This window comes from Stegostoma tigrinum, chromosome 21, assembly GCF_030684315.1.
Source record: "Stegostoma tigrinum isolate sSteTig4 chromosome 21, sSteTig4.hap1, whole genome shotgun sequence".
Lineage (NCBI taxonomy): Eukaryota > Metazoa > Chordata > Chondrichthyes > Orectolobiformes > Stegostomatidae > Stegostoma > Stegostoma tigrinum.
The window spans coordinates 32,561,176-32,586,792 of record NC_081374.1 but is presented as its reverse complement, the minus strand read 5'-3'; the positions used below and the strand labels follow the sequence as shown (position 1 = coordinate 32,586,792).

The 25,617-nt window shown below is 41.7% G+C and overlaps 1 protein-coding gene across 1 annotated transcript in view; it reads right to left on the bottom strand.

Annotated features, from left to right (window-relative positions):
- Window positions 1–25,617, bottom strand: part of LOC125463028 (neuron navigator 1-like) — a 618,648-nt gene that overhangs the window by 569,308 nt on the left and 23,723 nt on the right. The window contains exon 3 of the mRNA XM_059653430.1: window positions 5,243–5,349. The gene's annotated coding sequence lies outside the window, so the exon portion shown is untranslated. The remainder of the gene's footprint in view (window positions 1–5,242; window positions 5,350–25,617) is intronic.

The following is a 25,617-nucleotide window of genomic DNA, read 5'->3' as shown; positions in this document are numbered from 1 at the left end:
TTATCGGGGAATCTTAAATGATGATCCGTAGTTCTAGAAAGAGAGATCACTCATTTATAACGGAGATGGGGAAAATAAACTTCTCCAAGGGTTAGAAGTCTTTGGAATTCTTTTCCTCAAAAACAGTGGATGCTGAATCTATTTTTTTTTCCAAGCAGGATTGATTACAAGGGGATGTAAGATTATTGGGAGTTTCAGGAGAGAGATTTGGTTGAAGTCAGATCTAATTGAATGGCTGGGCAGGCTTGAAGGGATGAATGGCCTAATCCTGTTCCCTGTTCATAAGCTCTGCCCCAACTTTATAAATGTATAGGAGCATCATGACAGACTTACTATGGTCTTACATGAGCACAAATTCTTTACATGTTGCAACTGAAAGCTGTTAGTCTTGTTAAAGCAATAAAACTATAAGCAGCAACAGATTAGTAAAGTCATATAGAATACCATGCAAAATTAGGAAGAGATGTTCACATTAATAACATTTGAATACATAGATTTAGTTAAGGATAAACATTAAAACTAAGGGACATTTTTTAAATATATAAAGAACTGGCCAAATTCATAGCTTCAGGACTTGATTTTTCTCAGGTCTTTGCCACACCTCATAATGTTTATTCCATTTTACGTTTATGCTCATCTTTTCACACAGTTGCTGTGAACTGCTCGACAGCAGCAAGTGCAAGTTGGTTCTCTCTGTTTTAAGGAATGGATGTTCTTTTTCTGCAGTAACTATGCCCTGTCTTTGTTCCAATAGGCATGCTGTACGTTAATGTCTTCTTTCCTAGGGGAATTTTAGACATACACTGCCCCCTGTTGCTCAATCCTAGATTAGCATTAGAAATTGACAAATAGCTTTTAACATTTTCATAGGAAATGCCAACATTAATATTTCTTTAAAACGTGTTTAGGCAATCCAATGAACTTCCCTGTTGGCACAGAGTACACTGTCTGTCACTTCTCTTATGCAGCACGTAATAAGAAACTGGGAGAAGTTACAGATAGTGCCTGTTCCAGCCTGGAAAAGTCCCAACATGGAGAAATTCAGGGCTCTGGTTACATTCACAGCCTCTGTCAGTATCATCTCCGCCCAGCTCTGAGCATACCTTGTCCATGAAACCTATTTGCTGCCGCCTCTCCTACTCTCATATTGCAAAGTACACACCCTGGACCTTTGCAATATATTGTCTCTTCTGCAATTTGTGTTTTCCCTACAAAATCAAGAAACATAGAAAATAGCAACAGGAAAAGGCTGGTCGACCCATTGAGCCAGTTCCACTGTTCAAAATGATCATCCTCCATACTGTTCCTACTTTTGCCTCACGTCCTTTGATACCTTTAGCCCCGAGAACTATGTCTAAGTCCTCGAAAACATTCAATATTTTGGTGTTAACCACTTTGTGTGGCAAAGAACTCGACAGGCTCACCACTCCCTAAACTTGACTTGATAGAGGTGTACAAAATGATCAGAGGTATAGATAGAGTAGACAACCAGAGACTTTTTCCTAGGGTGGAGGTAGCTTTTACAAGGGAACATAGCTTTAAAGTGAAAGGAGGTAGATATCAGGGAGATGTCAGGGGTAGGTCCTTTACCCAGAGAATGGTAGGGGCTTGGAATGCATTGCTGGAGAGGGTAGTGGAGTTGGCCTCATTAGGGGCATTTAAGCGGCCATTTGATAGGCATTGGGATGATAGTATAAGGTAGCAGTAGAGGTTAGATAGATCTTAGGTTTAGAGTAAAAGTTTGGCACAACATTGAGGGCTGAAGGGCCTGTACTGCGCTGTAGCGTTCTATGTTCTTTATTTTCTCTGGGTGAAGAACTTTCCCTCACCTGAATGTTACATCACTGAACATGTGCTGTCTCTCAAATCTGTGCCTATTTTGCCATGAAATGCCTGTTTGACTCACTACACTCAGTTTCAGCCCTGACACAGCCCTGGCTCTTAACGTCACAAATTATACATTTTACATTTTTTTTATTCTTTCACGGGATGTGGGCATCACTGGCAAGGACATTTGTTGCCCTTCGCTAATTGCCCTTGAACTGAGCTAGACTATTTCAGAAAGAAATTGAAATTCAACCACGTCGCCGTGTCTGGTCACATGTAGATCAGATCCCTTAAGGGCATATTTCCTTCACCAAATGGCATTAGCTAACCAGATGAGTTTTGACAATAACAAACATTATTAATCATTACCATTACTAACTAGCACTATGATCCAGATTTATCAACTGAGTTTAAATTCCAACATCTACCATGGTTATATTTAAACACATCTTCCCAGGCATTAAGCATGGGCTTCTGGATTACCAATCCACTGACACTACTATTGTCTTCCCTGAGCAGAATGATAACCAAAGTGAACTAGCCCCCATTATTATCACCACATCATCCTCTTCCAGCGTCGCTCACCTTTCTTCTATGGGAAAGGGGCATTAATGCCATCAAAATTATTCATGGCTCATCCCTGACTACCCTTGACAAGATGGTGGGGAGGCACATTCATGAACTGCTGCAGTCCAAACAGTATTGGTACACTCACAGTGCTGGCATGAAGGAACAAGATGAGCCTGACAGAGAAACGGACATGAGTGGAGATGCTGAAAAACAAGACAAACAAAATTCATGGCTAAGATTGATGGGTGGTGTGTGCAATCTTGAAGGAAGGATTGCCCAGTCAGTTAGAGGAAAGGAAAGATGTACATGAGTGGCAGAACAGATGGCCTCAATGTCAGCAAGAAAGAAGTTGTTGAACTCCTTCAGCAGACTCTTATCAGAATTGGAATGATATGGGCAATGGTGAGATGTGTTGCAGCATGAGAAGACAAGTGTGGCAAGGGTCATCTCGAAGTTGCAATCATCTTGCTCCATTTTTCATAAGTGGCATGGTAAGATTCTTGCTGGGAAGTGACTATATGCCAATAAACAAAGGTTAACACTTGTTAAACACCTTGGCAAATGCAAAATTCACCTATTAACATTCAGGTTCCCAATTTACCAATCTTGTCAAATAAACTAGGCATCAAGAAAACTTCACAAGGAAACCAAAGCATGTCAATCACTGATTCAGTCCACCACTTACACTGAACAACCTCCATAATGGACATCAGGCAACATCTCAAGGGCACTACACATATGGAGCAGTCAAACATTCTTCCACCATGGACACTGGGTTCTGTGGAATCAACCAACCCATCATGGCCATCCTGACAACTGATGATATATTGGCACTGTGCCCTGGAAACACAGATTTGCAATACAGAGTGCATTAGCAACTAGCATCGAGAGACTGCAGCAGGGACTGGTTGTACTTGCAGACTGGACTAGGATGCATCCCAGGGATGCTAACTTCCTCTCTTAGCACTCACACACTTAGCGTCTACCTGATTGTTCACACAATCATCGCTTTGCCTCATAGTGCCAATTAGCACGGTTGTAAAACCAGAAAACTTGCCTTGCTCCTAATCAGTCCCGACTCTAGAAAGCATATATTTTTATAGAATCATAAAATCCCCACAGTGTGGAATGCCATTCAGCTCATTGAGATCACATCAACCCTTTGAAGAGCATTCCACCCAGATACTCCCCAACTATCCTCATAAACACTATATTTTCCATGGCTAATCCACACAACCCTAGACACTACGGGCAATTTAGCATAGTCAATGCATCTGACCTGCGCATCTTTGGACTGTGGGAGGAAACCGGAGCACCCAAGGGATACCCACACAGACATGGGGAGAACGTGCAAACTCCACACAGACAACTGCCCGAGGCTGGAATTGAACCCAGGGCCCAGGCGCTGTGAAGCAGCAGCACTAAATGCTGAGCCACTGTGCCGCATCTTGTTGTTAATCTTACACCTGCACCATGTGCTAGCAGCACATGGAACAAACACCCTGAACAAGGCCATAGGACATAAGACAAATGAGGTGAAGTAGGTTAAAACAATCGAGGCTGCTCTGTCATTCATTGAGATTATGGCTGATCTGCATGGGAAGCAAGCAGACAGGTCTGCACTCAACTCATAGGGGAGTAGCCTTCACTGTAATCTATTGAAGTACTGTCAGTCAGAGGGTCCTGGCACAGTAAGTAGAAGGCAGCTCTCAAGGGGGTCTCAGCCAGAGGCCTGTGTCTGTGCAGTCCAGCAAGTGGACAACATCACTCAGTCTGTTGGTTCTTTAGCTGCAACTCCAAGAAATAGGGCTATTACAGTCAGCGAGGTTTACAGGCAGAAGCCCGAGGCCTGCCTGATCATGTCAGTCAGAGGGGTATGCCACAGCCAGTCTGTCATGTTCATCCACAGAAACTGAGGAGGAAGAGGTAAAGGGAGCAAAACCAAACATGGCCACGACCATACCGGTGAGCTTCAGCAGCTTAGCCATGGCAGCTAAGTGTTATAAGTTCTGTGTAAGTGCACGGAACAGTGGAGAAGAGGAGCAGCAGGATCTGCAAGGAGGGAGTATCGGGTAGCACAGCTGGGAATGGGGTCATGCTGGAGGTGTTGTACATAGTCAGGAGCAGCCTTGCTTCGGGGAGGGGAAACGGGAGCGGGCAGGAGCAGTACACGATGACATCAGGCACAGTCACCTCACATGCCAAGGTCTGGGCAAGGAATGGTAGGGTCGTGTAGATAAAAATGTAGAAGGTTTAGGTTGAGAAAATGGGAATGTGTGAAGCCTGTAGAGATAGGCTACTAGATTGAGAATGTGGATAATTAAAGGCTCACCAATATGGTCAAGGTGGAGTTTGGAGACCATTTGTACTGAGGTACCTTCGTGCCCAAGATGGAACGATATGTGGTGAATTATAAACTTTTGACTGTGTTCATTTGAGTACATGTCACAATGAAGTTAATTGAATTCATTTGCAGAGGAGCACTCACTGTCATCTTCCATCTTGCTAGAAATCCAAGAAGTGTATAACGGGCAGGAAAATGACTGCAAGCCCACTCCAAGCTAACAGGGGAAGTGACTCAACCTGTAGGAGAAGAGGCTGCAGCACTCAACATTCACAGGGGCTCTCAAAGGTGAGCAACATTGGTCACAGGTTCTTGAAAAGGTAGATCAACTCCCTAGCCATCCTACAGCATTGACCCTCTCTGTATTTTGCACCTCCGTGCCCTTGCTACACATCTCTGACAGCTACACCTTTGTACTAGACAGAGCCAAACATTAGGGATGTTGAACAAAGAGCAGCAAAGCTTTCACCAGGACTCAATGCCACGTGTATGTATCATTACCCTGGCTTCCACATGGTGCAGTAGGCAGTCAATGCAGAACCTCCGTCCACTGAGCTTCATATGTGGCCATGATCTGCCAACAGACGGTGTGAAAACACATCGAGCGCCTACACAGACAGAATCACAAACATATGCAAGAAAGTTAGCATCGTGAATATTTATACAGAAACTGCTATTTCTAAAAAAAGCCTTCTTCATCTGTGCCACTAAGTGCCCTCAATAGGTTTACTCATTTCTCACGGCCACCACATCTTTGTATACTCTCTGGTTTAGAGCTGCCATGGACAAAGCCTGTCCTGCTCTGCAGACTGCTGGGTCCTGGATGGTTGGTCAGATGACCCTGGAGCATGTGTGTCCAGGGCAGCAGGACATGCCAAGATAACAGCTGAACTCTGAAACAAACTGAGAAAATGCTGGAGAAACTCAGCAGGTCTGGCAGCATCTGTGGAGAGAGAAACAGAGTTAATGTTTCAAGTCCAGTATGACTCTTCTTCAAACCACAGCCACAAGGTCCTTGTTGGACGTCCACTGAGTGGCAAGTTGTTCTGTCAACGGGGCATGGCATATTATTGCAAAAATTGGACATGAAAGATGCCATAGCAGCAACATAAGTTGCCAACTGGTGAAGGAAAATAAACTTGTTTCCCTCAGGCTTCAGATGTTCCTTCCTTATTAAAGAGGCAAAGACAGTATTTTCCTTTCTGAAGGTCTAAAGACTTCTGACTGCCTCATTCACACTCAAGTTCTTCAGCTCCCAACTACATTGTTGTTGGCAGGCATCACAACACAGACCAATCAGTTACTCACTGACAGCCAAATCTCACTTTGCACACACCTTCAGTTCATCTCTCATAAACATTCCCCACTGGTTGTACGGCAACAGTATAAACAACATTTACAGTTAGAGGGCGTGACTCACTTTTAAAATGTGCAGTAATCCCTTTCACAATCCTTGGCTTTCAAAACAATACCTTTCTCATTTCAGTCCACAATCAAAAATACAGTCTTTACATAATTAATTGGATGAATTTGCTAAGATAGCTGCCACTTGACCCCTGTTAAAATTTAACAGAAGTGTGAATTTGGTAGCAATGGATGCCAGGCCTCACTGCAAGAAATGTTACAAAGAAAAGCTTGAAGGAACTCAAACAGAGCCGAAAATAAATGATTCAGCCCCTTGTTTTTTTTTGAGGGTTAAAAAGGCAGGAATAGGGGTTAAAGAGGACAATTTGCAATTGAGAAAAAGGAAAAGCAATTATGAACTGAGAACAGTGAGCAGAGGAGGAAAGTATTCAACATCCCTCATACAATCCAGACAGATCTAGCAGTGATTTTATAAAAAAATTCTTAATTCATTCACAGGGTGAGGGCGTCGCTAGCTAGGCAGCATTTGTTGCCATCCCTAATTGCCCAGAGGGCAATTAAAGAGGCAGCCACATTGATGTGGGTCTGGAGACACACATAGGCCAGGCCAGGTAAGGATGGCAGTTTCCTTCCCTAAAGGACATTAGTGAACCATAATGGCTAAACTGCTGTCCTCCACACACATTCAAATCTTCATCTCTTGGATTTAAGTGACTAACAATGAGAACCAAACTGCAGAAACAAGTAGGGCGAGAGAGGGTTATGATTTCAAAGCTGCCTAGGGCATCAAAAAGTGGAATGGGTTGATTTGTTACAGCAGTTATGATATGGTGAAATGGGGAAATCAGCATCCAATGTGTGAACTGGGGTGTTGGGGCACAAAGTAATGTAATTTGCACCAAATGAACATTTGAATGAAATCAAAACAATTTCAGGAGGTCAACAGAGCAGCCGATCAGTGTGGGAACATGGAAGAATAGAACTGATATTACTGGGCCAAACAGGCAATGAACTCTTACAATCAATTTCCCTTTGTGTTGCTCCCAAGAAATATGTTCTAAACTAAAGAAATTTCACCCCTAATTTGGCTTCCTTCATTTGCTGCATCAATCAAAACAGACAATGCAACATGGGATATTAAAAACTGCTGTCAAGAGGAACGGGTCAAGTGGAAGAAGCAGCAGCTGATGTGGATGTCATTCAGAAGGGAGGACAGAATGTACAGCAGTTAGAGCTGGCTACTCCAGAACATTTACTAAAAATTACAGCATGAATAAAACACCACAATTTTGTGTAACATAGAAAGTTGATTACATTATTTTGAAACTGGCTAATTTGTAACCAGTAAATAATGAAGCATGCATCAATGGATTGTATGCAGAACAGAATCCCAGAGCTGTAAACTATGGAAATATGTGCTAGGACTTACATTTTAAACAGCTGTTGACCTTGCAAGTCTCATCACAGAGAAATCAGTTTCCCCCATCCATTGCTAGCAAATTCACACTTCTGTTAAATTTTAAACTTTTTCTTATAGCTTAGCATAAAAACTTTTCACTCCTGCGAACATAATCAGAATTACCAAAACGTGGCAACGTGTAAAGCAAACAATAATCTCTCTATATACAGTACCACAGCTTCAAAGTTCAATTATCTGTTTTGATGCTGCATAACTGTGGTTTGATATTTCCAAACCTGCTTGTGTGTTCTTTCTCCTAGTTCTCTGCTACTCTTCCAGATAATTCCATGAGAATGAAGGCTTCAGAAGAACTTGATTTTTCTTTGTAAAGCCATTATAGATCAATTGAAAATGTGTTTTCACTTAATTGGGTATTATAAAAATGATTACACAAGTTGTATGGGTCTAGGAAAATAATAGTGCAAGTGTAATAACATACAGTTCAGCTTTGCTCATTTGTCTATAAAGCCCTGGGTTATGGTACACCAATCAAATGCTAACACTGGCTTATGTAAAGTAAATGGCAGCAAAAAACAATGAGATTGCCAAGAGAAAGAGACAGATACTTTCAATTTAAATCTTACTTTGAGCTTTACTTCATCATTTTCACCAATTTATTTTATGCAATTGCCTCCTTTCATTTTTACAGCTTTCCTCTGAATTTATTTCAGGTTTTCTTTAATAATTCCTATTTTAATCCACATAGCCTGATTGTAAACCACTCAGGGATTCTTTCAGTCGAATGTTCCTTGCTCCCTCCATCATCGCAGCCTTTTGCATTTGGAAAGGCTTATAGGTGGATGATCCTAATATGAATTTCCCATTAACTGTTGTTTCTTCTCAAGACCTTCATTAACAAGGCACAAAAGTAAGGATGCCACAAAAGAGATGCCTCTTGCATGTTATCATCTGTGAGAGGGAGAGAAATATATTTCAGGCTGTTGCTAGGAAGTAAAAAAGTGTCATATGCATGTACAGACACTAAAATAAGTCAGGAGGCCTCAGCAGTCCCCTTAAAGGCACTCACCATCCTGATTTGGAAAGAGACCACTGTTCCTTCAATATCGTTGGATCAAAATACTGAAATTCCCTCTGGTATTGTGTGTATATCAACCATCATCAACAGCTTCATCAACAATCTTTGCTCCGTCATAAGGTCAGAAGTTGGGAAATAATAACCAGGCTTAGGTTGACAAGTGACAAGTAACATTTATGCTATACAATGCCAAGCAATGATATTCACTAAGAACGAAGAATCTAACCATCACATTGAGTAGGACTACTATTTCAATATCCTGGGGAGTTGCCAATGACAGGAAACTGAACTGGACTAGCCAAACGAGTACTGTGGCTACAATAGTAAGTTGTAGGCTAGGAATACTGCAGTGCATAACTCACCTCCTGGACTCACCAAATCATCTACAAGAGATAAGTCTGATGTAATACTGTCCACCTGGATGAGTGCAACTCCATCAAAACCCAAGAAGCTTGACACTGCTTGATTGGTACCATAAACAGTCAGTCCCTCCTGCAGCAGCAATATGTACCATCTGCCAGATGCACGGCAGAAATTCACCAAAGCTCCTTTGACAGCACCTTCCAAATCTACAACCACTTCCATCTGGATGGACAAGGGCAGCAGAAACATGGGAATGCCATCACCTGCAAGTTCCCCTTCAAGATGCTCACCATCCTGATTTAGAAAGAGACTGCTGTGCCTTCAGTATTGTTGGATTAAAATACCGAAATTCCCTCTGGTATTGTGCGTATATCTACATCAACTTGGCTGCAACAGTTCAAGAAGTCAGCTCACCACCAGCTTCTTAACGTCATCTATGGATGGACAATGAATGTTGGCCAAGCCGGCCACACCCATATCTGAAGAATGCATTTTCTTTAAAAAACTGTATAGGGTGTAGGTGAAGCTGCACCTGAACTACTGTGTACAGCTTTAATACCCGTATTCAAATAAAAGATATACTGGCATTGGGCACTGGTCAAAAGAGATTCACGGGGCTGATTCTTGGGACGACAGGATGGACTCATCAAAGAACAGCTAAATAGTTCGGGTCTTTATTCATTAGACATGAGAAGAATGAGGAACAATCTTATTCAAACATACAAGATTCACTGGAAGCTTAGCAGGCAACGTGTTGAATAAGTTTTCAGTAGAGATATTCCTCGTAAAAATTACAGCAAGAGGAGGACAGTGGGGGCAGAAAGTCGTCAGTGCAATCTGTTCCACACCAAGAATTACAATACGGGAAACAGGACAAAAAAAAATTAAATTAGCTTGCAAAGCCACGAATCTCAAAACCAACTGCCCAACTATAAAAATCTATTATCTATGCTTCTCAAATAATGCAGAGACTAAACTGCATATCTTTGAATTTTTTGTTTTTTTGGACTCCCTTCGTATTTCTAATCTATGTTATGCGCATTCAGTTACTCATTCTTCTTGCATTTGGTAATGAACAAACTCACTTAGGAAAGTTTGATTAAATTGGCTTTATTTAACGCAAGAATCATTTTGGGATGGAGAAAAAAAAATCTCTGCAATGGAAAACAAAAACAAGACAGAATCCCCCTTGTCCTAATGTATCACCCCACTAACCACTGGATTCAACGTATCATTCTCCGCTACTTCCGCCATGTGCAATCTCACCCCACAACCAAGGATATATTTGCCTATTTGCCTTCCGTAGTGACTGCTCTCTTAGTGATTCCCTCGGTTGCTCCACACTCCTGGCTAGCCCCACCACCCCGGCACCTTTCGCTGCAGGCTCAGGAAGTGCTACACCTGCCCTCCTCCTTCATCTCCATCTAAGGAACCAATCAAATCTTCCATATCAGACAAATGTTCACCTGCTTATCCGCCAATGTGGTCTACTGCTTCCACTGCTCCCGATGTGGCCTCCTCTACATCGGTGAGACCAAGTGGAGGCTCGAAGACCGCTTTGTAGAGCACCTATGCTCGGTTCGTGACAAACAACACCTTCTAGTCGTGAATCATTTCCCCATCCTACTCCCTGCTCAACATGTCCATCCACTGGGCTTCCTCCAGTGTCACAACACCATGTGGAAACTGGAGGAACAGCACCTCACATTCTGCCCTGGAAGCCTACAACCCAATGGTCTCAATGTTGACTTTAATAATTTCAAAATCCCCCCCACTCCCAGCCTCATCCCATGACCAACCCTCCCTTTCATCCCTACCTCCTCGATCAGACACAATTTGTCTATCTTCTGTCCCAGCTATCCACTACTCCCACCTCAACTGACCAATCCCCATCACTCCCGACCTGCACTCACCTATCACCATCCCAGCCAACCTTCCCCAGCCCCACCCCCCTCTCTATTTATTTCAGAGCTCCCTTTCCCCTCCCCCATTTCTGAAGAAGGGTCCTGACCTGAAATGTCATCTGTCCTGCTCCTCTGATGATGACTGGCCGGATGTGTTCCTCCAGCTCCACAGTGTTATCTCTGACTCCAGCATCGGTAGTTCTTTATATCTCCGCAATGGAAGTGATCTTTTGTGCTTGGATCTTGTTATGACTGACAAAAGGGGCTAGTGAATAAAGGTGGTGTGTTGGTTCATCACTGTTTTTCTGGGCACCCTGTCTAGAACTGCAAAAATTTGCCTGGGGTTTGGTGATAACACCAGTGGTGGTAGTAGTGGTCAAGCTGGGGGTACAGGGATTGTGTGAATGCAGTCAGACTGGAGAAGAAAGGGTAGGTTGCTCCAGTCAGTGCCATCCAGTGTGTCAGGCGTTGGTGTTCTGCAATCAGGGTGTGAAGGATATCTCTAGGGCCCTGTTCATGCTAAGGCCAACTCAAGGCATTAGTATGAGATCTGGTGAAGTGGAGGAATGGTCACAGGGATTGGGGCAGGGAAAAGGTGATGTTTTCTGGAGTAGGAAGCACATTGGCAGTCGTTGGATCATCAGAGATCTTGGCTGTTGCATCCTCCACCAACTCTGCACATCTGCCAGTGATGTGCTCACAAACCTCTGCTCCAAACCTCATCTAGATAGCGTACTCTCAGAAGTGACTGTCTGTGCCGGCGGTGGGTGTACCTGAACACCTTTTGTTGGTTCATCCTCTGAGGGTCCTCAAGCATTATGCTCAGAGGTAATGGGACTGTTGGACAGCCTCTGTATCTACTATCATTTGGCTGGCTGTTGACCACTTGGGCCTGTGGAAGAGGGAGAGTTTGTTGGTGAAGTTATACAGCTTCACCAACAAGCTGGGGCCTGTCCTTCCTGTTGTGCTGAAGCTTGTCCTGCAGTGAGAGACAGAGAAGGATTGTGTGATGGGAATGGATTACTGAATGCTTGATGAGCAAGCCAGGCAGTGTCTCCTGTCCAGCACGTGAGAAGGAAGGACAATGCCCAGGAAAGAAGTAGAGGGTTGGCATAAGGTGAGCGTGAATGTTTCTGTGCATATAAAACTTATGTGGTGGTGAGGTTGGTGCTTCAATAATGGAATGGCTGTGCAGTTGCAGATTTAAAATGAGTGATGCTTCAGCAAGTGGACTGATAAGGCAGTTTCGGGCATTAACCTTGTGAAGAACAAGATATTGCTCAGCTTCTTTCAGTATTAGGTTCTGCTTCTTCTCTACCTGCTTGCATTCTTGACTTTATATGTGCAACTGGCCCTAACCATATGAGTCTGAGAAGAAGACTGTTTTCATCTATCATTGGGTAAAAGAACCCGCTTTCTGGGCCACCCAGACTGAAATTGAGTGCCTGGTGAGACTTTACTAAAGTACTGAGCCATAATCTGATGTGTTGCAGACATCTCTAGCTAAGTGGGCCACAGTGCTCACCCAGATGATTGTTATACAGTGAGTGAAGGAGTACCTGAAGGTAAGTACCTCCACCCACCAGCTGAGTGTTGTTCACAATTTAACTTGCAATAAAGCAGATTATAGGATGAACGAAAGAGGTCCATCATTCAAGAAAAGTTCCACATGGGCCACAATGGATAAGACAGCATAAAACAGTGCCACCACCATATTTGAAAAGGCAAACAACAAAAACCATTACCCATGTTTTTAAAACTGACACGATAGCTAAAGTCATAACTGATTCAATCAAGTCTGCGGAGAAGCTATTTTCAACACTGAATACTCATTCAGTCCTGAAGTACTCAATGAATTAGTAAGGAAGTCAGTCCAAATTGACAGCATCCAACAGCATTAAGTTCACATCTGAGCGTGCACATTGGTCCAAATTTAGTCAAGCTGATCAGACCTGGCTTTTGTAGAACAGCAATAGAAAACACTGAATGTAATTTCCAATCTAAAAAGTTAGAAGCATGAACCTTGAAAGTACTGGCCTACCAGCTTGACAGCTAAATCTTCAATCTTTACAGACAGATCCAAGGAAACGATGCAGACAATACCAAGAAGTGCCAAAACCACACGTGAAATATCACTTCTAACTTGTCATACACTAAGAGATCCTGGAAAGTATTCAAGGATGCTGGAGCTTAGATTAAAGAAGTAAATGACAACCAAATGAGGTGAACACTGATGTAATTGTGTCAAGAATCACCAGAGAACATAAGTGGTTGAGGAAACCACAGGTGGAAATGAAAGCAGCAATTCCCGAAATGCACTCTTTCATCACTAGTTCCATTAAAAGTGATAGAACTGCAATGGGTCAGAATAAAAATCTAACAAAACATGATGTATTTATAATACTGATTCTCCAACTTTGCTCATTTTTTTTTCAAAAGCCGAATAACTGGTACATAAATGTCCAGCAATATTTCTACATAAACACTTTGAAAAGTTTATTTTTCCCTATAATGATCAAATATATTATGAGAAACAGATGTTAGCATTTTTTTGATGCAGGAGGATGGATCTGGGGGCTTTAAAGAAGGTACAACGAAGTCAGAGAAAATAAGAACTGCCGATGCTGGAGAATCTGAGATAACATGGTGTGAAGCTAGATGAACACAGCAGGCCAAACAGCATCAGAGGACCAGGAAAGTTGACATTTCGGGTCTCGATCTGAAACATCAACTTTCCCGCTCGCCCTTCTGTGTTCATCCAGCTTCACACCGTGTTATCTATAATGAAGACACATTGGATAATATTTGGTATGAAAGAATACAAGATTTCTGGTTGCAGCAGCAGCACGAGTGGGAGCTTGGACGAGGGGCCTGTTGGGAAGCCGGTGAGTCAGAGATTTTTTTTAAACTTTAAAAGCTTACCTTGAGCGTTGGAGCCTTCCATTTTCCATCATCCAGCCCCCTTGACCTGTCTATCCTCCCTGGACTGACCTATCCCCTCCCTATCTCCCTACCTATACTCTCCTCTCCACCTATCTTCTCTATCCATCTTTGATCTGCCTCCCCCTCTCTCCCTGTTTATTTCAGAATCCTCTCCCCATCCCCCTTTTCTGAAGGGTCAAGGGCCAAAATGTCAGCTTTTATGCTCCTAAGATGCTGCTTGGCCTGCTATGTTCATCCAGCTTCACACTTTATTATCTCTCATGTCCAAAATGCTTTCTTAGTTATACCATTGCAAAAGCATTGAATAACATCAGAACGAATGGACAGAATATTCCCAGTCCCCGGTGATGTGGGTAATGGAAAAACAGTTGGGAAAATAAGATGAGAAAGGAAAAATTACATTCTTGATCAGAAACAAAAATTCTGATTTTCGTCAATAGGATCCAATGGTGGGATGAGTAGGAAAGGTCCTATTGTGCACTATTGTCTCCTAATTGCCATGCCTCTCAGCAACAGCGAGTAATTCTGCCTTGGGGGAGTGCAACACACGATGAAAGCTATGCCTAAGACTCATGGCGCCCACACAACTAGTTTGGCAATAGAGAAATGAGTGAGAAAACTTGCTAGGGCTCAGAGAGAGAGAGAAAAACTCTCCATGAATCCCCCTGAAATTAACTCAACCAAGTTTTAGGAAAATGCAGCTTAGTCTGCTATTGTCGACTGTCAACTTGTTTTTTTTAAGCATATGAAAGGCAAGTTCCCTTAATGTGGGCAACCCTAGAAAACTCTTGTTCAAGAGCTGTAGTTAACAAATTGTTGCCTAAGGTAGACGAATGAAACTTATTCTTCTCAAAACATTGCAACGTCTGTAAATTAGGCACTTCTGCAACTGCATTAGGTCAGGAACTCTGGAACATTTAACCACAGATGATTTTTTTTTAAAAAAGTGATTCAAGTTAGAAGTCAGGGTGGTCTGGGACTTGAAGTGGAATTTGTTTGCGATGAGTGAATTACAGTCGAAACAGCCTTGGTGATTTGTTTCAGTGAATCCTGTATGTCCTGCAGCATTGGTTCACTGATAATACAGTGTACACAGATGAGGCCAGAGACTCGGATACAGATCAAATTGGTCTGGGCAGCGTCAAAGTTTGAGTGTGGTTGCAGCTATGTGCACGATCTGTTTGATGTCCTTGTGAATGGTGACCTTATAAGAAACTGAAAGTAGAAGAATCAATGGCAGGGAGTTGTATTTCCTTGTTTTAAGGCAAGTCTGCAGCATTTTAAATAGTCAAGGATTTCATCTGTGTTCAAGCATGAAAACAGAAATAGTTTTCATGTCATAGATTTTGTTTCTTAAACCAGAGTTTACCTGAAGCAATTTAGTACTGGATGTCTAGGATCACCATGCACTTCTGCTTTTTTGTACCTCGATCAACAGTTTTGGTGTTTTCTATATGATCACCAAAAACAATCTTGTAGTTGTCAATTTTAATTCCAACAGATCATGCAGAATGGCAGTGTAGTAAAAAAGTTACTGGACTATGAGACGCATAGTGTAAGATTTATAAATAGATAGATCAAAGTAATTTATTCTTCGGTATGGATTTTGAACTTGGGGCAGATGTGTTTGGTCCATGTGTATAAGGGGTTTTATAAATAAATTGATGGTATTCTTGGAGCCATGTCTTCTTTCCAAAAATGCAAAAGGAGTCCTGGCGAGACATTGAGAATATATTTTCCTTTGAAAGAGTTTTACGTCCAGACACAGAGTAAACTTGGAGGACCTTTTTTTTATTTAAAAGGATCAGGTTTACTTTTAAAGGGGAAAATCTCATAACTTCTGCTGAAAGATAGCAAGAACTGCAGATGCCACAGTCAGTGATAACACAGTGAAGGAACACAGCAGGTCAGGCAGCATCAGGGGAGCAGGAAAGCTGACATTTCAGGTCGGGGTCATTTTTCAGAAGTGAGAAATAACTTGTGCTGTTTGAAATTAGATATAATGAAACAAATTCTCATGGATAAGCAAGTTAGTTCAAAGAATTCGGAAATCAATTACCTCAATGAGAGGACTTTATTTTGAATGTTCCAAATCGATAGTGTTTGGTTAAAATCATGAGTGAGTTATTTGGAGTTAACAAAGTTCAAGCTCAGTTGCATCACTGATGAAGAAATAAGTTATCAAACTCTCCAGGCCAGTGACTGAAATAAACAATTAAGTTGAACTTATAACTGAAAGAGAAGTGAATTCTCTCTGGTGTTTGAGTACAGGAACATGTTACAGATGGAATGGTATTTTTACTGTGTGTTTTGAAATCTTTCATGTTGTGTTATATGTAAACAGCTCTGTTCATCCTACTTTATTTTCTTTGCTGTAATATACTTGTTTCATTGTTAAAATGAAGTCGGCAGCATTTCATGCTTCCATTTCAGTGAAAGAACACTTCAATGAATGAAAAAGGATCCATCAAGCCAGATTTCATTCAGGTTGGATTTGACTCATTCAGTCATAACATCAGCTGGGATCATAACTATGAAAAGGGGAGGCAATGGCCTAGTAGTATTACCACTGGACTCTTAATCCAGAGATCCAAGTAATGTTTTGGGGACCAGGGTTTGCATCCTGCCACAGCAGATAATCAAATTTGAATTCAATAACTATCTGGAATCAAAGGTCTTAAGGTGACCATGAACCCATTGTTGATTGTTGGAAAAACCTATCTGGTTCACTGATGTCTTCTATGGAAGGAAACTGCCATCCTTACCTGGTCTGACCTACATGTGACTCCAGACCCCCAGCAATGTTGTTGACTCTGAATTGCCATCTGGGATAGGCTATAAATGCTGCCGAGCCAGCAATGGCCTCATCCTGTGAATAAATTAACAGAACTAATCCAAAAATAGATTGACTGACTGCTGATGGTAATCATGAAGAATATTCTCCACTCTTGGAATTATACCAAGTATAAGAAAACAATGTCATGATTATTTAAGATTAAGCATGTTATCCCCAAGACATCAATACAGGGCTTCCTCAGGGTATAACCATATTCAGCTGCTTCATCAATGACCTTGATTCCATCAATAGATCAAAAGTAAGGATTTTTGTTGCTGGTTATACAATGTTCAGTTCAGAACCATTCCCAGCTCCTTCAACAGTGAGGCAGTCTGCCTGCATGACCAATGAGATTCAGACAACATCCAGTCTTGGGCTGATAAATGACCAGTAATATTTGCATGACACATGCACCAGGAAATTAACATCCCCAGCAAGAGAGAATGTAACCATCTCAACTTGACATTCAATGTCATTGCTATCACTGAATCCCTCAATGTCAACGGCCTGGGGATTATCATTGTCCAAAAATTGGAAAGAACAGAGTCATATAAACACTGTGGTAAATTCTGTAGTCAGTAATTCACCTCCAGACTTCCTAAAGACTACCTATCTTCTACATGCTTGGATAAGCTCAACGTGGATGGACAGATGAATGGTTTTGAATGAATGAATTATTTTATTGTCACATGCATCTTACAGTGAGAAAAGCACTAAAATACAGTGAAAAGTTTGTCACAATCTGACACAATTTTGAATAGTTTTAAGAATAAAATAAATGGAAAGATATAACTTAAAGAGAGTCACAACATTTCAGGGGCTAAGTGCCATCCAGGACAAAGTAACTCACTTGACCAGCACCTCACTTCCTCCACTACCAATGCATAGCGGCCAGTGTGTACCATATACAAGTGACATTGCAGTGGCTTTAAGCTCCTTTGACAGCATCATGGGATCAACAATCACATGACGAAACTACCAGCTGCAGGTTTTCCTACATCCAAGGACTACAACTGTTCAAGATGACAGCTCACCATCTTCAAGGGCTTTTGGGGCAAGAAACAAATGCTGGTCTAGCCAGTGACACCTACATCTAATGAAACTCAAAAAAATGAAACGGCACTACTCCTCTAGTTGTTTCCAATATATTTTCCATTTTCAAAAGCAACAGAGCAAAACCACAAAGCTATAACTCTTCTCCTTCTAGTTTCTTCCATTGTCTTATTCAGAGATAATGAAATGATGCAATAATGATATTTGTCACATTTAAAAATAAGACAGCACCCTAGGAATTTTCAGTTGTTGTTAAGCAAATTGTAAGTGTGGAATTAAATCACAAAACAGCACAGAGATGTAACAAAAATTCTTACTGCAACTGATTAGCAACAACCTTAATATGTTTCTGATCTGCTGGAGCCCATTTGTGACTGGAACATTATAGTAAATAACTGCAGTGACAGTATTAATCATGACCATTACATACACAAAACTATTATTGAAACATTAGAATCCCTTTGACTATAATAGATTATTCACAGAAAGTGCAAGTGTCTTGTGAAGTGCACAAAATTAAATGCTGAACTATCAGTTGACTGCATTGAAGATCTTGTCATCAATATCAAATAAAAAAATTAAAGTATCCAATCTGCAATTTAGTTTGCACAAGTCTGCTTTGAAGACATACTTACTGCCCTTGGCATCTGGATTAGACTAAAAAAAATTGAAATGATGACCATGGTAGAACAGACAATTTAATGTGGTACTATTTTCTCTGACTGAAGTTCTCCCTCATGAATTGGTTTCTAATTAAGCCAGGGGCAAAATACTTGAAATGAAATATGAGCCATGACTGTTCAGAGGAGGATCTAGTTATAATGATCTACAGAAAAAAATCTAGTCTGGTACTTCAGTAAAGTACTGCAGCGGGGAGGGGTCATCCAAAAAACAGAAGGCCCTTTGGTGTAATGTAAAAGATCCCATGACTCTATTTCAAAGAAGATCAAGGGAGTTCTTCCAATATATCTTACCCAATCTTCACAGTTCAACCAACATCATGAAAGCAGATGGTCTCATCATTATCATATTGCCGTTTGTAGCACTTTACTGTTCAGATTGTGTGCCACATGTTCTCTATTACAAGGGTGATCATATGTTAAAGGGTATCCTGGGATTGAGATAAAGGTAAATCAACCTTATATTGTGTGAAAGTATGTGTTTGCTGAGATGCAGGCTTTGCCTGCCTGCATAAAATATAATCAGCAGGATTTTAATTTTGGACTGAATTGAAAAGAAAAACCAATTTTCCCAACATACTAGTTGTCCTGGTTTTTGTTTCCTCAAGAAACTTCTCAGTCTCATTCTGGATTGCCGTCTTCTAGAATTTTACTTATTTGTGCTGTTCCCTGTTCAATTCTAATCCACAACTCAATGCTCCAAGCCTAAACTGTCACTGCATTTCACCTCAGAAAACCTGACACGGTGTAGTTATGGTCCAAATTCTAGGGAGATAATGGTCAGCATGTATGCACAGTTTGTATGTACAGTGTCCAAAATGTTATGATCAAAGGTTTGATTTCTAGATTCAGCAGCTGATTTCTTCAAGTTAATAATTTGTATCTCTTTGACCATACTGCGACCACTGATTTTTTAAAAACCGTCTGTGAGAGATTATTTCTCCAGCGGGAACCTGCAGCAAAATGCATTCAAAACAAAAACTAGCTGTGTATAGTGCATACTTTTACAACTGAGCCATCTCCAGTATACTTGCAGGAGGCTTACTATTGGTAACAAAGTTAGAAAATGATTTCTGCATTTCAGAATAAGCTGGTATGCAATCCATAAACTGACCGAGAATTTTAAAATGTACCAGAAAGATAATATGCTAAAGATTGGAAAAAAAAATTAACAGGTCCAGGAATTTTGATGTGAAATTAATGTGTCTGTTGAAATTAATGCAGGAAGCTTACAAATGTTGCGCTTCCTTTTTCACCTTCATGACAATGGAGTATAGACCAGTTCTGGATGCAGTGCCAAAAAAACATGCAGTAACCTCAGATGAATGAAGGTCAGTAAATGCATCTGCAAATTCAATATCCCAGTAACTGGATAATCAGCATTACATTGCTCAATGCAACGTACACCTATCACTGAACACACCAGCAACTTTTAGTCAACATTCCTGCATAACATTCAGATGCACCACCTCACATACTTAAACTGCTTCATCCTTAATTACACCCACACTTTCTTATGCTACCACCTATTTAGTTATTATAGGTACATACTCAAATAAACTGTAACATCTTCAGTGATATTCTTCCCCCTCTTGACCAGGATAATATGGCACTTCATGGCAGGGCGCAGCAACAAACCAATGAGGGGCAGGTACAGCTGCATTTCCTAGCTGCTTTAAAGGAGAGTGTTCAACATTGTTCATGTAACCATTACTGAAGGTGTAATATTGCTGTTAACATTCCAGGCCAATGCAGTAAATACATACTGAATTTCCACTTCACCCATAACTTGCAGCCTGGTACAGTACATAAACTGCAGGTAGCATAACTATTAACCTTGATAACAAAGTGTGAAGCTGGATGAACACAGCAGGCCAAGCAGCATCTCAGGAGCACAAAAGCTGACATTTGTGCTCCTGAGATGCTGCTTGGCCTACTGTGTTCATCCAGCTTCACACTTTGTTATCTTGGATTCTCCAGCATCTGCAGTTCCCATTATTTCTCATAACCATTAACCTATTGTTTTTAGCTTATTCACTTTTGTGCATTTATGCTTTCGGATAACTGAGGACTGACACCTAGACACCAGAGGATGAAAATCCAGAGGAATATTAGTCATCTGAGGAAAAAATACATACAGGCGTTCTGATACCCACTAGCTTAGATATAAGCACTGCATGATTCTGAGATGGCCAGGTCTGCATGTGATGATTAGCCCATGCACCCTGACCTGAAGAAAAGGAAAGAACGTATTCCTTTGCAGAGAACCAAGTGTAGACTTTGATGGGACAGTGTACAGGTATAGACTGATGGATATGCTCTGAAATATTGGGTTCACTCGGAGATGTCCCAGAAAGCCTGTTGTCACTGACAATGAGGATACAGCAATCCAGCTCTAATTTGGTACTGATGCTTGCAGAGAGATGAGGACCAATCATTTCTAATGTGGAAATGGTGGTGCACTATAAGGGTACTTCAGACCCAGGCTTGCTGCATGGAATAGCTGATGTCTCAGTTTGCACACAGGAAGGAGTTGCTTAATGGCTGAATACTATAGTGGAAATTCAGTCTCAGGTCCTGATATTTGTATTTGCTGCCATGCAAGTTCAATTTAGTATCAAGTAAGTCCAGACTACTTGTACATGAATAAACAGAGGGCATATCAACCCTTGCAGAAGTCCAGCCATCTATGTTCCAACAGATCACCAGGATTGTTGCATACTCTCCTAGGGGACAAGAAATACACCCCTAGATCATGAATTAGCATGACAGCATCTATCAGTGTCCTGTCATTGCCTGCCAGCTAGCCAGTTACCTGCCATCTGTGTGGAGATGGTACACAGTTGAAAGCAGGGTATTCAGGTCCAATGCTGCTTAATAACATGCAGCAAGGCCGACTGCAATGTTCCCTGTTAAATGTCAATTTCCCTTTACCAGCCGTGGTGCAGCCACAGGGGTAATACTGCAAATAAGAAATAGGCCAGGCAAAACCACACACAAGACCAACAGGAAAATTAGAAGTGATAAGGTGGAGTATTTTTGAGTACTAATGGAAGTGTTGTTGGATACAGTTGTTGTGAAATTGTCGCTTATGAACTCCTAGGCCAAGAAGATGGAGTGATAGCTCATAACAGAGTCAAGAGTCATAGAGATGTACAGCACGGAAACCAACCTTACGATCCGACTTGTCCACACTGACCAGATATCCTAGATTAACCCATTTGCATTGCCAGCATTCGGCTCATAACTCTCCTTCCTATCATAATCCTTCCTATTTATACACCCATCCAGGTGCATTTTAAATATTGTAAATGTATCAGCCTCCACCATCTCCTCTGGCAGCTCATTTCGTACACACACCACACCCTATGTGAAAAAGTTACCCCTGAGGTCCCTTTTAAATCTCACCTTAAACCTGTGCCCCTCATGATTTTATAAATTTCTATAAAAGGTCACCTTGCAGCCTCCATGCTCCAGGAAAATAGCCCCAGCTTATTCAGCTTCTCCCTAAAGTTTGGAACAATGGTAATACAGGAATATTTTTCAGGGTCATTCACAGACAACCAATCTGGAATGTTGATGTGCTGAATTAGTCCCTCTCCTCCTGATGTGGTAGATGGCTTTGTTTCCCAGATTGTGCCCTCCTAAAGATCAGCTTATGGGGCCACAGAAGCTAACACAAAAGGGGGAAACATTTTCCTATGACCACTCGAGGGCAACCCAAGTGGGACACCATGGAAGCACTGGGACTGCTGCCTAAATAGAAGGATATTGGATACGATTGCACACCAACAGCACATTCAGTTGTCGGGGTCTCTTTGTAATTGCAGATTGTCTCCCACGGAGATGTGATGCTTGCAGAATCACATGTAGGCAGATAATAGCCTCCTCTCCCACTAGCAAATCTGATATTCTAATAAGCCATGTATGCACTCCAAGAAAAAAAATTGCTGAAAAAAAAATTCTCATGAAAAGGAGCAGGTGAGGAGGAATTCACTGCAATAAGTTGTGATGACCAGTTCAAGGAATGCAAAAATTATTTGTGCCACGGAAAATTATCTGAGTTTCAAGATAATAAAACTATGCTGACGTAAAAGATGCTTCTTCAATCAGTAAAACAATCAATTGTATCTGAATCGTAGGTGATACCCTAGATAACGGTACGGGAGTCCATTCAAGAGGGGGAGAAAAAGACAAATGGTAGTTGTAGGGGATTCTATAATTAGGGGGATAAATAGTATCCTTTGTAGGCAGGATCGAGAGTCTCGCATGGTGTGTTGCCTGCCCAGTGCCAGGGTAAGGGGTAATTCTGACTGGCTTGAAAGGATATTAGAGCAGGAGGAGGAGGATCCAGTTGTTGTGCTCCATGCCAGAACAAACAACATAGGCAAGTCTAAGAAACAAGATCTTTTCAGATATTATCTGAAACTAGGAAACAAATTAAAGAACAGGTCCTCAAGGGTAATAATCTCCAGATTACTGCCCGAGCCACTTGCTAATTGACATAGACACATCAGAACAAGGGAAGTAAACACATAGCTAAAGAGGAGTTCCTTTTCATTCGGCACTGGAATCAGTATTGGAACAGGAGGGATCTGTACCAATGGTCTCCACCTGAATCAAGCTGGGACCAATATTGTAGCGAAAAGGGCAAACAGGACTTGAAACTAGAAAATAGGGAGGAAGGGAATAGTGAAACCTCCCCCAGTGGGAAACAAAGCAGCAGGTTAACCTCCATAGTGGTGGATTCAACTCCATAGAAAAATATGAAAGAAATGACAGCGAAGAACTCAGGAGAGCTTATTAAAGTCTTCAGCACAGACACAAATAGGACAGAGTGTTTTGAAAAAGTTAGCAATCAAACACTGGAAAAATGAATGACAAAGTGAAGGGGCAGGGTTAATACAGGACTGAAGGTGTTATATCCGAATGCACGCAGGTTAAGGAATAAGGTAAATGAGCTTGTGGTGCAGATCAAAATTGGCAGATATGACATGGTAGGCAACACGGAGATGTGTTCAAGGGAATCAGGGCTGGGAGCTGAATATCCAAGGATACACATTCCATCGAAAAGGTCGGCAGGTGGGCCGAGGGGGTGGGATTGCCTTATTCGTGACAAATGATATTAAATCAATAGGAAGAAATGAAGTAGGGTCAGATGGTGTAGAATCTGAGAGAGTAGAATTGAGGAAATGCAAACGTTACAAAACCATAGTTGGCGTTGTGTACAGGCCTCCAAACAGTAGTCAGGAGCTGGGATGGAAGATACACCAGGAGATAGAAAAGGTGTGTCAGAAAGGCAAAGTCACAGTGATCACGGGGGATTTCAATATGCAGGTGGACTGGATAAATCATGTTGGTAGTGGATTGCAAGAAAAGGAGTTTATGAAATGTCTACAAGATGGCTTTTTGAAGCAGCTCATGGTGGAGCCCACAAGTGAACAGGCAATACTGGGTTTGGTGTTGTGCAATGAGGCAGGCTTGATAAGGGAGCTTAAGGTAAGGGAACCCTTTGGAGGCAGTGTTCATAAGATGACAGAATTTACTCTGCAATTTAAGAGGGAGAAGATAGAATCAGAGGTAACAGTATTACAGCTGAATAAAGGCAACTACAGAGGTATGAGGGAGGAGCTGCGCAGAATTGGCTGGAAGAAGAGCCTAGCAGGAAAGACATTGGAACAGCAATGGCAGGAATTTCTGGGAGTAATTCAGGAAACGCAGCAAAAATTCATCCCAAACAAAAAGCAGCATGGTACAGGAAGGATGAGGCAACCATGGCTGACCAAGTAACTCAGGGATAGCATAAAAGCAAAAGAGAATGCCCTTCACTACATTATATGCAATGGGAAACCAGAGGACTGGGAAATTTATGAACACCAACAGATGGCAACAAGAAAAGAAATAAAGCACAGAGAAGATTAAATAGGAGGCTAAGCTGACCAGTAATATAAATGAAGACTGTAAGAGATTCTTTAGATATCTAAAGGGCAAAAGAGGGGCAAAAGTGAACATTGGACCACTGGAAAATGACGGTGGAGAGATAGTAGTGGGGAACAAGGAAATGGCTGAGGAACTGAATAATTACTTTGCATCAGTCTTCACGGTGGAAAAGATGACTAATCTCCCTAAAATTCAAGAGATTCAGGGGGCGGAGCTGAGTATGGTGGCCATCACCAAGGAGAAGGTGTTAGTAAAACTGATTGGCCTTTAAGAGGATAAATAATCTGGGCCAGATGGATTACACCCCTGAGTTCTAAAGGTGATAGCTGAAGAGATAGTGGAAGCGTTAGTGGTGATCTTTTAGGTGTTGCTATAGTCAGGAAGGGCCCCAGAGGACTGGAAAAAAAATTGCTAACGTGACACTCCTGTTTAAAAAGGGACTAAGGCAAAAGACAGAAAATTACAGGCCGATTAGCCTAACCTCAGTCATGGGTAAGATTTTGGGAGTCCATTGTAAAGATTGAGATTTCTGAATATTTGGAAATGTATTGTAAAGTAGGTCAAAGTCATCAAGGGGCGGTCATGCCTGACAAATCTGTTAGAATTCTTTGAGGAAGTATCAAGCAGGGTAACCAAAGGAGAGCCAATGGATGCTATCTACCTGGGCTTCAAGAAGGCCTTTGACAAGATACTGCACAGGGGACTGCTGGGTGAGATAAGCGGCCATGGTGTTACAGGCAAGGTGCTAGCATGGATAGAGGATTGGCTTCTGGAAGAAAGCAGAGTGGAGATAAAAGGGTCTTTCTCAGCATGGCAGCCAGTGACAAGTGATGTTCTACAAGGGTCAGTATTGGGACCACAACTTTTCACTTTATACATTAATGATCTAGATGAAGGAACTGGGGGCATTCTGGCTAAGTTTGCTGATGATACAAAGATAGGTGGAGGTACAGGTAGTATTGAGGCAGTGGGGAAGCTGCAAAAGGATTTGGACAGGTTGGGAGAGTGGGCAAAGAAGTGGCAGATGGAGTACAACATGGGAAAGTGTGAGGTCATGCCCTTGGGTAAGAAAAATAAAAGCATGGACTATTTTTCAAATGGGGAGAAAATTCAGAAGTCTGAAGAGCAAAGAGACTTGACTGTTTTAGTCCAGGATTCTCTCAAGGTAAACTTGCAGGTTGAGTCACTAGTCAGGAAGCCAAATATAAAGTTGGCATTTATTTTGAGAGGACTTAAATATAAAAGCGGGGATGTACTACTGAGGCTTTATAAGGCTCTGGTCAGGCCACATTTGGAG